Source organism: Carlito syrichta, unplaced genomic scaffold (assembly GCF_000164805.1).
Source record: "Carlito syrichta isolate Samal-C Ts95f unplaced genomic scaffold, Tarsius_syrichta-2.0.1 Scaffold310501, whole genome shotgun sequence".
NCBI classification, from domain to species: Eukaryota; Metazoa; Chordata; class Mammalia; order Primates; family Tarsiidae; genus Carlito; species Carlito syrichta.
Window position 1 is genome coordinate 177308 of NW_007254597.1, and position 10364 is coordinate 187671.

The 10364-nt window shown below is 43.8% G+C and overlaps 1 pseudogene; it reads left to right on the top strand.

The window, feature by feature from the left end:
• The first annotated feature begins 9959 nt into the window (after window positions 1-9959).
• Window positions 9960-10136, top strand: LOC103270859 (annotated as a pseudogene).
• Window positions 10137-10364: the final 228 nt, after the last annotated feature.

Here is a 10364-nt window from a genome sequence, read left to right on the forward strand (position 1 = left end):
GTCTCAAACCCACAGGCTCAGGCAAGCCACTCGCCTGGGCCACCCAAAGTGCTGGGATGACAGGCTGAGCCACCGGGCCCAGCCAATTCTATTTTCTATGACTGGAGGAGCACGGATGGGATTAAGGAAGATACTGAAATCTCACCCACTGTGTAACTGAATTGTTCTGGTAACAGTGATTTTTTTTTTTTTTTTTTTTTTTTTTTACTGATGTATTCCCTCTTTCCCTTAAGACCTTTATCAGAAAAATGCTCACTTTGTGCCTAGCATTTTGCTCCACACCAGGAATTCAGCAATAAATAAAGATCACACCAGGCGGGGGTGTGGAGACTGAAAACAAAAGAATAATGAGACATCAGTGAGGTGATGCCATAGGCTCAGTCCCTCTCTTCTCTGGTCAGTAACTTGCTGTGCTGCATGATCATCAGCAGGGTTCCATTCTTTTCTGTGATGCTGGTGTGGCAAGTTACTTTACTTCTCTGAGCCTCAGTTTCCTTATCTGTCAAACAGAAATAATAGTATCTACCTCGTACTTGAGTAAGTATGAGGATCAAGGATGTCTATAGTGAAGCACTTTCTCTAGTGCTTGGCACCTGAGGAGAGTTCAGTAAGTGTGAGATACTATCATTGATAGTTTAAGGAAAGCCATTGGTGGGCCAGGCGCGGTGGCTCATACCTGTAATCCCAGCACTTTGGAAGGCCGAAACCAGAGGATTGCTTGAATCTAGCCAAGAGTTGGAGACTAACCCTGGGCAACATAGAATGACCTCATCTCTAAAAAAAAATAAATTTAAAAAAATGTTTAAAAAGCAATTGGTGAATGGTTTTTATTTATTTATTTCTGAGTTGGAGTCTCACTCCGTCGCCCGGACTGGAGTGCAGTGGCATGCTCCCGACCACTGCAGCCTTGATCTACTGGGCTCTGGTGATCCTTTCACCTCAGCCTTCCAAGTAGCTGGAACTACAGGTGCGCTACCAGGCCTAGATAGTTTTTGGTTTATCGTAGAGACAATGCCTCGCCAGTTTGCCCAGGCAGGTCTCAAACCCGCGGGCTCAGGCAATCCACTCCCCTCAGCCTCCCAAAGTGCCGGGATGACCGGCTGAGCCACCAAACCCAGCCATGGTGAATGGTTTTTAGAGATGTTCATATCTCTAAATCTAGCCCAAGAAACTAATGCTAAATATAGGCATAAAACAGAGAGGTCCTATTTTACATTAATCATAAGAGCAGAAATCTTGAAATAGCCTATATGTCCAACAAACAAAAGTATTCACCTTGAAGTATGTAAATGTAATGTTTTATGGCGTGGCTTTTGAAGTTTTAGGATGATCTCTGTAACAGTATCACTCTTATTTATTTGCATCCTGACAGCAGTCTGTCTAGAACAGCAGAGAATAGAATTATAGTACGGGCCAGGAGACACATGGAAGTGGGTCGCTCAAAGAAATGTCATCTTGCTTCTTTGGAAACATTTGGGAATCTGTGAGCCGCTAATTGTTTTACTGCCTTTTGGCTCTATAGGAATTCTTTGAAAACTGCTCTGTGTAAAGGGGTCTGGGCCCTTGAACTGTAATTTTCCTGGGACAGCTGATCCTGATATTTTGTCAGAGGTGGGTGGTGATGGGGAGATACTGCAGGAGGCAAAAATGAGTTTTCTTTCCTGGTCTATGTGCTCCCTCGGCTGGTCCTATACACTCACAGCTTCTCCAGCGCCCATGGCCAGCAGCATCCAGCGGTCATCAACATCCCTCTCGCCCCCTTCGAGTAAAGCACTTCTTGTGAACAGTTTTACCAGCACCTCAGAGGGTGGATTCTGGCAAGTTGCAGTGTCAGGTTTCCAGCAAGTTCTTCTCTAACAGTGCAGCACCACAGTGACTTACCACAGTGGTGCTCTCTCCCAGAAGGTCAAGCTCTTAGCCCCGTGGGATGGGAGTGGGGTTGTCCTTGGCATGCTATCTCAGCCCCAGCAGCAGCTTCTTTTTTTTTTTTTTTTTTTTTGAGTCAGAGGTCTCACTCTGTTGCCCAGGCTGGAGCACAGTGGCACAATCCCAGATGACCGCAGCCCCAACCTCCTGGGCTCAGGAGATTCTTCCACCTCAATCTCCAGAGTAGCTGGGACTTCAGGCTCACACCACCACGCCTGGCTAATTGTTTGATATTTTGTAGAGGCGAGGTTTTGCTATGTTGCCCAGGCTGGTTTCCTGAGCTCAAGCACCCTGCTTGCCTTAGTCTCCCAAGGTGCTGGGATTGCAGTCATGAGCCATCATGCCCAGCTGCAGTAGCTCCTTGTATCTGTTATTTCTTTCTTTTCTTTTTTTTTTCACTCAGTCGTCCAGGCTAGAGTGCAGTGGCATGCTCACGGCCACCCCAGCGTCGACCTACTGGGCTCTGGTGATCCTTCAGCCTCAGCCTTCCAAGTAGCTGGAACTGCAGGTGCACGCCACCATATCAGACTAATTTTTGATGTATTGTGGAGATGAGGTCTTGTCAAGCTGCCCGGGCTGGTCTTGAACCCACGGGGTCAGACAATCCACTCACCTCGGCCTCCCAAAGTGCTGGGATTACAGGCTGAGCCACTGATTCCAGCCTGTGTCTGCTATTTCTATATTCTTTAAAATCTTCTTTACTTCTTATTAGCTAATCCCTCATGATTCTCTTTATATCAATTTTATATTGAACTTATCCTCCTCAAAGTACTAGGTGGTTTTTCTCTTCTGATTGGATCCAGACTGCTACGCCACAATTCTGGGCAAAGCTATCTTCATATTAGAAGAGTCATGAGTGAAAAACAAGGAAAAAGAATGCTCCTGGCGTATACAATTTAGGGGTCCCCCTAAACCTGGTGCTCCTTTGTGGCTAGATGCTGGGGCTGTTATGCCGGAGGAAGGATGTCGGAGGAGCTGCCACTGGGGATGAAATCTTGAAGACACTTCAAGATTCAGAGTGGAGTGGAGACTGAGGCTGGCTGACCGGCAGTTGTCTCCTTTCTGCCTTCATGGTGACTGACTAACATCCCTCAGCTTCGAGGCTTCCCTTGGTATTCGGTTTTTGCCAAGTCTCAGAGACATAAACAAGATAACAAAGCCACCCCACTCAAAGAGTGGCTCTCCACACCTGACTCCCCACTTGTGCCTCTCGTATCTCCTTGGAAACAAGGAATAGACTTGCCCCTAGATCAAGGGTAAGGATACTCCACGTCCTGCGGGTGCATCCTGGATGAGTGCCATCTCAACCCTCCTTTTCAGATGGTATCTCATGTTCTAGGAATTAAGTGGCTACTAGATTGCAGAGTCTTTCCGGGGTAGATTGACAGACAAGTGACTCAGACAGTCAGTCTAAGAAAAGGTACAAAAGAAAACTGGTGATGCATAGATGCTGGCTTTTCCAAAGAGGACGCCCCAACATCTCAACTCTTAGAGAATGGGGTTATCTTTCCATCTTCTCTTTCTACTTGTACCTACATCCATCCTTTTGAGGGTTCCTCACTTAAGGTCTCTCGTGATGTATACTGGGGTGCCAAAAAATGTATACGCATTTTAAATGATGTTATTACTTTTAGTAAGAGATGTATCACTTGTAGTATTACTTTTAGTTTGCCATAATCAGTCTGGACACTGATGGCAACCACGTTGAGCACCTCTTGTCATTGCAGAAGTCAAACGTGACTTGTATTCATCTTCTGCTATCAGAATATAATATTACAATTTTAATACCGTTTTTTCCTGTCCTGAATGGCGTGTACATTTTTTGGCACCCCCTGTATTTAACCACATTTCATTGGTTCTTTTTGAGGGCGTGGAGAGGAGTTCCATAAAGGAAGCTATGTGATTTTTCTCCTGGCCGTTCCTCTAAGGATAACCCTATGTATGTGAGGTATGTTCATCAATTCAGTAGATCATCTTATTCTTTTGTATGGTAGATGGTGTATTTAATAGATATAGTGAGTATGCATTGGGGGTGTCTGGCACTCAACCCTTCTTCTGACAGCATCACTTCTTTTTTTTTTTTTTTGAGTTGGAATCTCACTCTGCCGCTCAGACTGGAGTGCAGTGGCCGCTCCCAGCCACCTCAGCCTCGACCTGCTGGGCTGCGGCGATCCTTCCACCTCAGCCTTCCAAGTAGCTGGAACTACAGGCGCGTGCTACCACGCCCGGCTAATTTTTGATTTACTGTAGAGATGAGGTCTCACCAAGTTGCCCAGGCGAGTCTCGAACCCACGGGCTCAGGCGATCCACTCACCTCAGCCTCCCAAAAGCGCAGGATTACAGGCTGAGCCACCGAGCCCGGCTCACTTCTTTTCTTTGAAGACCCCTTCCCTCAGTCTCAATGCATGTAGGGGGACTTTTTCTACTCTATACTCAAGGAATTACTTGTGAGAAGACCTGACCAATCAGAGTGTCACATTCCCCTGGTCACAGTTGTTGATGCTTAGTTCAAGGAGGCCCACATGATCCAACACAGACTCATGAATGTCAAGACCAACACTTTTCCTGGAACTATTGGGGAAAATGCTCTTTCACTGTGTTTGTTAAGCTGATTGGTTGTAAAGTGGCCATCTTGCCTACCTGTGGATGAAGCAAACAGAGAGAAAAGCAGAGTAGAACAATGGGGAGAAGTCTCTTCCTGATACCTTGTTTAGCCTGCCCTGTCTGGCATAGCAGCCACTAGACGCATGTTACTATTGAGTATTTGAAAGGTGGCCAGTCTCAACTGATAAGTGTTCTTAGTGTAAAATCACACTGGTTTTCAAAGATTTAGTATGAAAAAAAGAATGTAAAATTTCAGCGAGGCTCGGTGGCTCAGCCTGTCATCCCAGCACTTTGGAAGGCCAAGGCGAGTAGATTGCCTGAGCCCATGGGTTTGAGACCAGCCCGGGCAACTTGGTGAGACCTCATCTTGACAATAAATTAAAAAAAAAAAAAATTAGCCAGGTGTGGTAGCGTACGACTGTTGTTCCGGCTCCTTGGAAGGCTGAGGTAGGTGGAAGGATCACCAGAGCCCAGCAGGTCGAGGCTGGGGTGGCCGTGAGCGTGCATGCCACTGTACTCCAGCCTGGGTGACAGAATGAGACTCCAACACACACACACAAAAGAATGTAAAATTTCTCAATAATTTTTTTGTACCGGTAGCATCTTGGAATGATAGATTGGATATAGTGGACTAAATAAAATATATTAGTAAATTAATTTTACCTATTTCTTTTCCCCTTTTGATGTGGCTAATACAATATTTAGAATTACGCATGTGGTTCACATTTGTGGCTTGCATTGCATTTATATTGAAGAGCGTTGAACCCAGATATACCTAAAGTTATAGAACTCTGAAATAATATAAGCCAGTGAATGCACATGTTTGCTTAAGCTATCTCAGGTTGAGTTTTTGATACTTTTCACTAAAAGCATTCTAATTAATGTATTAGCTAAAATAATTAGTTCAGCAAATATGTCATCCCAAACCTGTTTTTCCCCATGGGGGACACTGGGGAAGATACTAAAGAAAAAGCAGGCCGGGCTTGGTGGCTCAGCATGTCATCCTAGCACTTTGGGAGACTGAGGTGAGTAGATTGCCTGAGCCTGTGGGTTCGAGACCCGCCCAGGCAACTTGGCAAGACCTCGTCTCTACAAAAAATCAGAAATTAACTGGGTGCAGTAGCGTGTGCCTGTAGTTTGGCTACTTGGAAGACTGAGGCATGGGAGCCCAGCAGGTCAACGCTGGGGTGGCTGTGAGTGTGCTACTGCACTCCAGCCTGGGCGACGGAGTGGGACGCCAACTCAAAAAATAAATCAATCAGTCATTAAAAAAGAAAAAAAGAAAAAGCAGCCTGAAAACCTGACTCCTTGAAAACCAAGAAGAGAGTATTTTGCTTAGGCAATATTGCTTAAGAGTAGGAGGTATCAGAAAACAAACTGAATTCAGTTATTAGCGTCCCTAGTTATTTGCATCGACCAGACTTCTATGTTTTCAGTCATTTATTTGATGTATATGCAGGCTTGCATTGTGGATGAGCATTCCAGTCCAAAATAATTCCCTCTCTGGCTTAGGCTGCTTCCTTATATGAGCCTCCAAAATGCAATGTTGAAGCATGGAGTTCTTATAATCTACAAACTGTTCATTAATGCTTTGCAAAAACACACTGTTTTCACCTGTCGGCACAAAAGAATTGTTGTGGTTTTCATTCATTAATTCTAGTCTTATTTGTGTTGTTGCTGATGGGTAGATTTTGTTAAAGAATTATATGAACGACCAAGCATGGTGGCTCAGCCTGTAATCTCAGCACTTTGAGAGACGAGGCAAGAGAATTGCTTGAGCCCGGGGGTTTGAGACCAGCCTGGGCAACTTGGTGAGATCTCGTCCCTACAATAAATTTTTAAAAATAAGCTGGATATGGTAGAATGCACCTGTAGTTCCAGCTACCTGGAAGGCTGAAGCAGAAGGATCACCTGAGCCCAGCAGGTCGAGGCTGTGGTGGCCGTGAATGTGCCACTGCACTCCAGCCTAGGCAACAAGAGTGAGACTCCAACTAAAAAAAATTAAAAATAAAAAATTATATGAACTTTGAAAGCACAAATAAACAAACAAACAAAAAGTCTTGCCTGCCTTACACCTAAAAATCTGCAGAGAAAATATTCTAAATATAAACTCCCAGGACAGTAAAAAATGTGAAAAGAGTATCTTTGTAACAAATTGCATAATCTCAATTAAATCAATTTATGTTATTTTCCAGTAGAGTTATTTATTAGATCACAAGTTGACATAGGTGCTGTTCGTTTATGTGAAGTAAACATGAAAATCTCTAAACCCAAAAAGCCTTGGCAAGCATGCATCAGAAAAATAATAGAAATGTATCTGAATGTTCTCATAAATCTGTTAACCAGCCACAAAATATTCCACACCTTTGTCAATGATGAGTTGAAATCAGCACAGATGGGCAAAGAAGATAAAACTGTGCTCAGGAAGACAGCCGTGGGGGAGGGGTCAGCAGATATCTTATGTTGACGCACAGACAGTTCCGTCCATGGAACATTAACTTTATTTATTTATTTTTTTTCTCAGTGTGGTTTTAATTCGCATTTCTTTGATGATTACTGGAACATTAACTTTAGAAATGAGGGGACACAAACGGGCTACAAAAGTCAGATGTCCGATTTGTTTTTTCCCATCACTCCTCATCGTGTCTGACTTTAAGGAAGGCCTTATTACTAACAAAGTTTTCCCCTAGGATAATCAAAAGAATAATAAACAATTAATCTTTCCTTTCAGTTTCCCTCATTATCTCCCCTGAATTCCAAAGAAATGATTAAAAGTGACCAAACTTTAAAACAAGTGATGTTTGATATGAGAGATGTGTTTTTTGGTTAATTGGCCAATTTTCTCTCTCTCTTTTTTTTTTTTTGAAGGCAAGTTTTATCGAGAGGACAGACAATTTCCCAGAGCAGGGGCTTAAAATTGGTAATATCTTTTCATTTCATGAAGGCAGAAATACTTTTCCAACTAGCCCAGTGCTGGATTTCCCAAATTACTTCTTCTCTTACTATGGATACTATTATTACCACTACTACCAGTTACTGTTTATTAAGTGCCAGGCATTGGGTATAAAGTTTAGTACCTTACATATGATACCTTTCATCTTTGAAACAATACTAGATACATTATGTCCAGGCTACCAAAGAAGAAGTAAGTTTTTTTGAGGCTAGGTGGCTTAACCAAGACCATACAGTCAGGATTCAAAACCCAGTTCTGATGTCAGAGCTTGGGCTTTTCCCACTGTTTTCTGCATTGTTGCTTACTTAATTTTGGGGCAATCTTTACTTAAATTGCAGAGTCAACGACTAGCACTCTTTTCCGCACCTGATTTCAGAATCAATAAGAAAACAAGGCATAAGATTAAGGCAGGTGGGAGCCAAAAGAAATCATCTTTATTACGGATAAAGATTAGGCTGGAGGACAAAGTCTGAACAAGTGGGCTTCTTTTTTTTTTTTTGAGTTGAAGTCTCACTTTGTCACCCAGACCAGAGTGCAGTGGCCGCTCCCAGCCACCGCAGCCTCGACCTGCTGGGCTCCGACGATCCTTCCACCTCAGCCTTCCAAGTAGCTGGAACTACAGGTGCGCGCTACCACGCCTGGCTAATTTTTGACTTATTGTAGAGATGAGGTCTCGCCAAGTTGCCCAGGTGGGTCTCGAACCCGTGGGCTCAGGCAATTCACTCACCTCAGTCTCCCAAAGCGCTAGGATTATAGACTGAGCCACCGAGCCCAGCTGCAAGTGGGCTTCTTAATACCAGGTCCAGAATTATGCAGGCATACCTATCCAGTTGCAGGCAGTGCTGAAACTGGGCAGACCTTTTTCTCACCCCCAGCATGGGCAGTGCCTATCCCTGCAGAAGCAGAAAGAAAACCTCACACTTTCTCCCTTCAGCTATATCCCAAGAGGAAGAAGATGAACTTTTCGCGCCTGGTATCTTTTTTCAAACGCACTGATCACCCCCAGGGTGGAATGAGTGCAGTGTTAGCAGAAGATCAGGAGGACTGTACCAATATATACGCTAATGGGCTCCTGTCAAACGGAGGAAACATCAGAAACGGAAAGCAGTTTCTTGATAACACTAATAGCATACTCATAGGTTAAATACATCTCTCTGTCTGCTTAGAAGGTCTCGATTGATTGACTTATAGCTCTTCCTAATATTCCTGATAGAAATTTATTTTTTCCATCGCCTTATAAAGTTCGAGAAATTACCCTGACTATACTCAGAGTTTTAATAGTATCATCATTTTATCATTACGAAGCAATTATACTAAGCACCTACCTGTATGTAACCTTGGGATGGATTTTTTAATCTGTCATTGTATCACTGCTATGATTCCAAGAGAGGACATTTATTTTAATAGATTATGAAACATGAGAGTATGGATGAACTCAGTGCTCATGAAACTCCCAAAGGTCCTTATCTGTCTTGTTCAACATTTCTCGCAAGCTTAGTGCCCGGCACACTCAGGGTCTCAGTCAAGATTTGTTGGATAAATTAATACATGTGTTCATGAAGTTAATAAAGTTTCGCAACTCCCACATGTATTTTGGGGGTCTGTACCTGAGTTAGTGTTTAAAAGAGGGTCTTATTACTCACAAAGGAAGATGTTCTGGAAAATGGGAAAAACTTCAGTACTGGATGGTTGACTTGGAGGAAAAAGTCAAGGAGAGAAGAGGTATTTAAAAGAAAATACATGCTACTGTTTTTTCAAATGGATTTTGCATATATTCTCTCTCTCTTTTTTTTTTCTTTTGAGTCGGGGTCTCCCTCTGTCGCCCAGGCTGGAGTGCAGTAGCACAATCACAGCTCACCACAGCCTTGACCTCCTGAGCTCAGACGATCCTTCCACCCTAGCCTCCCAAGCAGCTGGGACTACAGGCGTGCACCACCACACCCGGCTAATATTTTTTATTTTTCGTCAAGACAAGTTCTCGCTGTGTTGCCTAGACTGGTCCTTTCTTTTTATTCTTCTACTACTTCTCCTCCCTTTGTTTCCTTCTCTTCTCTTCCTGTTCTTCCTCACCAAGAAATGGACGGGTGTTACACAGGAAAGAACTAAACCAATTTAGAGAACTCTTCCTGTATTAGGACAGTTCAGGGTTCTCTGGACTGGAAACTTGGACAAACTGGAGAAGACCGAAGTCTGCAATTTTTGAAACCAGTCATGATTCAGAATATCTCAGCATACACCTTGCGCACTAAAGGGAGACGAGGAATCACTTTTAGGTTCTTGGTGGCTCCTATGAGGACCGCAGGCAAAACTACAAAGTAGACAAAGTTCAGTAACTCTCATTTGCCATCACATCTGCTAATTCACTCTTGCTCCTCCAAGGATCCATGGTCTTTATATTGCTGTTTCCTTGTCCAAAGTCACCCATCTGGTTGGCTGTAGAGTCTGGTATGACCTGAGCCATTGGTCCTGCGCCGAGATGCTTCAGAGCGTTATTTAAAATGTTTGGATCCCGATGAAGCCCTACTCTGCGGAAGTTTACCAGGAGATGTGGAAGGGAATGGGGTTGATGAGCTTTATCACTTATAAGATCAGGAGCACTGATAAAAGAAGCAAAGCTTTGAAAGCTCCTACGCCTGCTCATGGTCATCACTAACCAGTTTTCCTTGGAGTACACAGGAGATGAAACACCCGTCTGCCTGTAAATCTGAGCAAGCCATGTTAGATGGGAACGTGGAACATCACTGTACACTTGCCTAAATACTGTTAACCTTGTGGCATGAATAAATGTGTCTGTGAGAGGCACCACTACCTGGTCCTGCTCCTGGCGTGTTCCCCTGGCTCCTTCCTGTGTATCAGGCGTGCTCTGAGTAGATGATTCGCA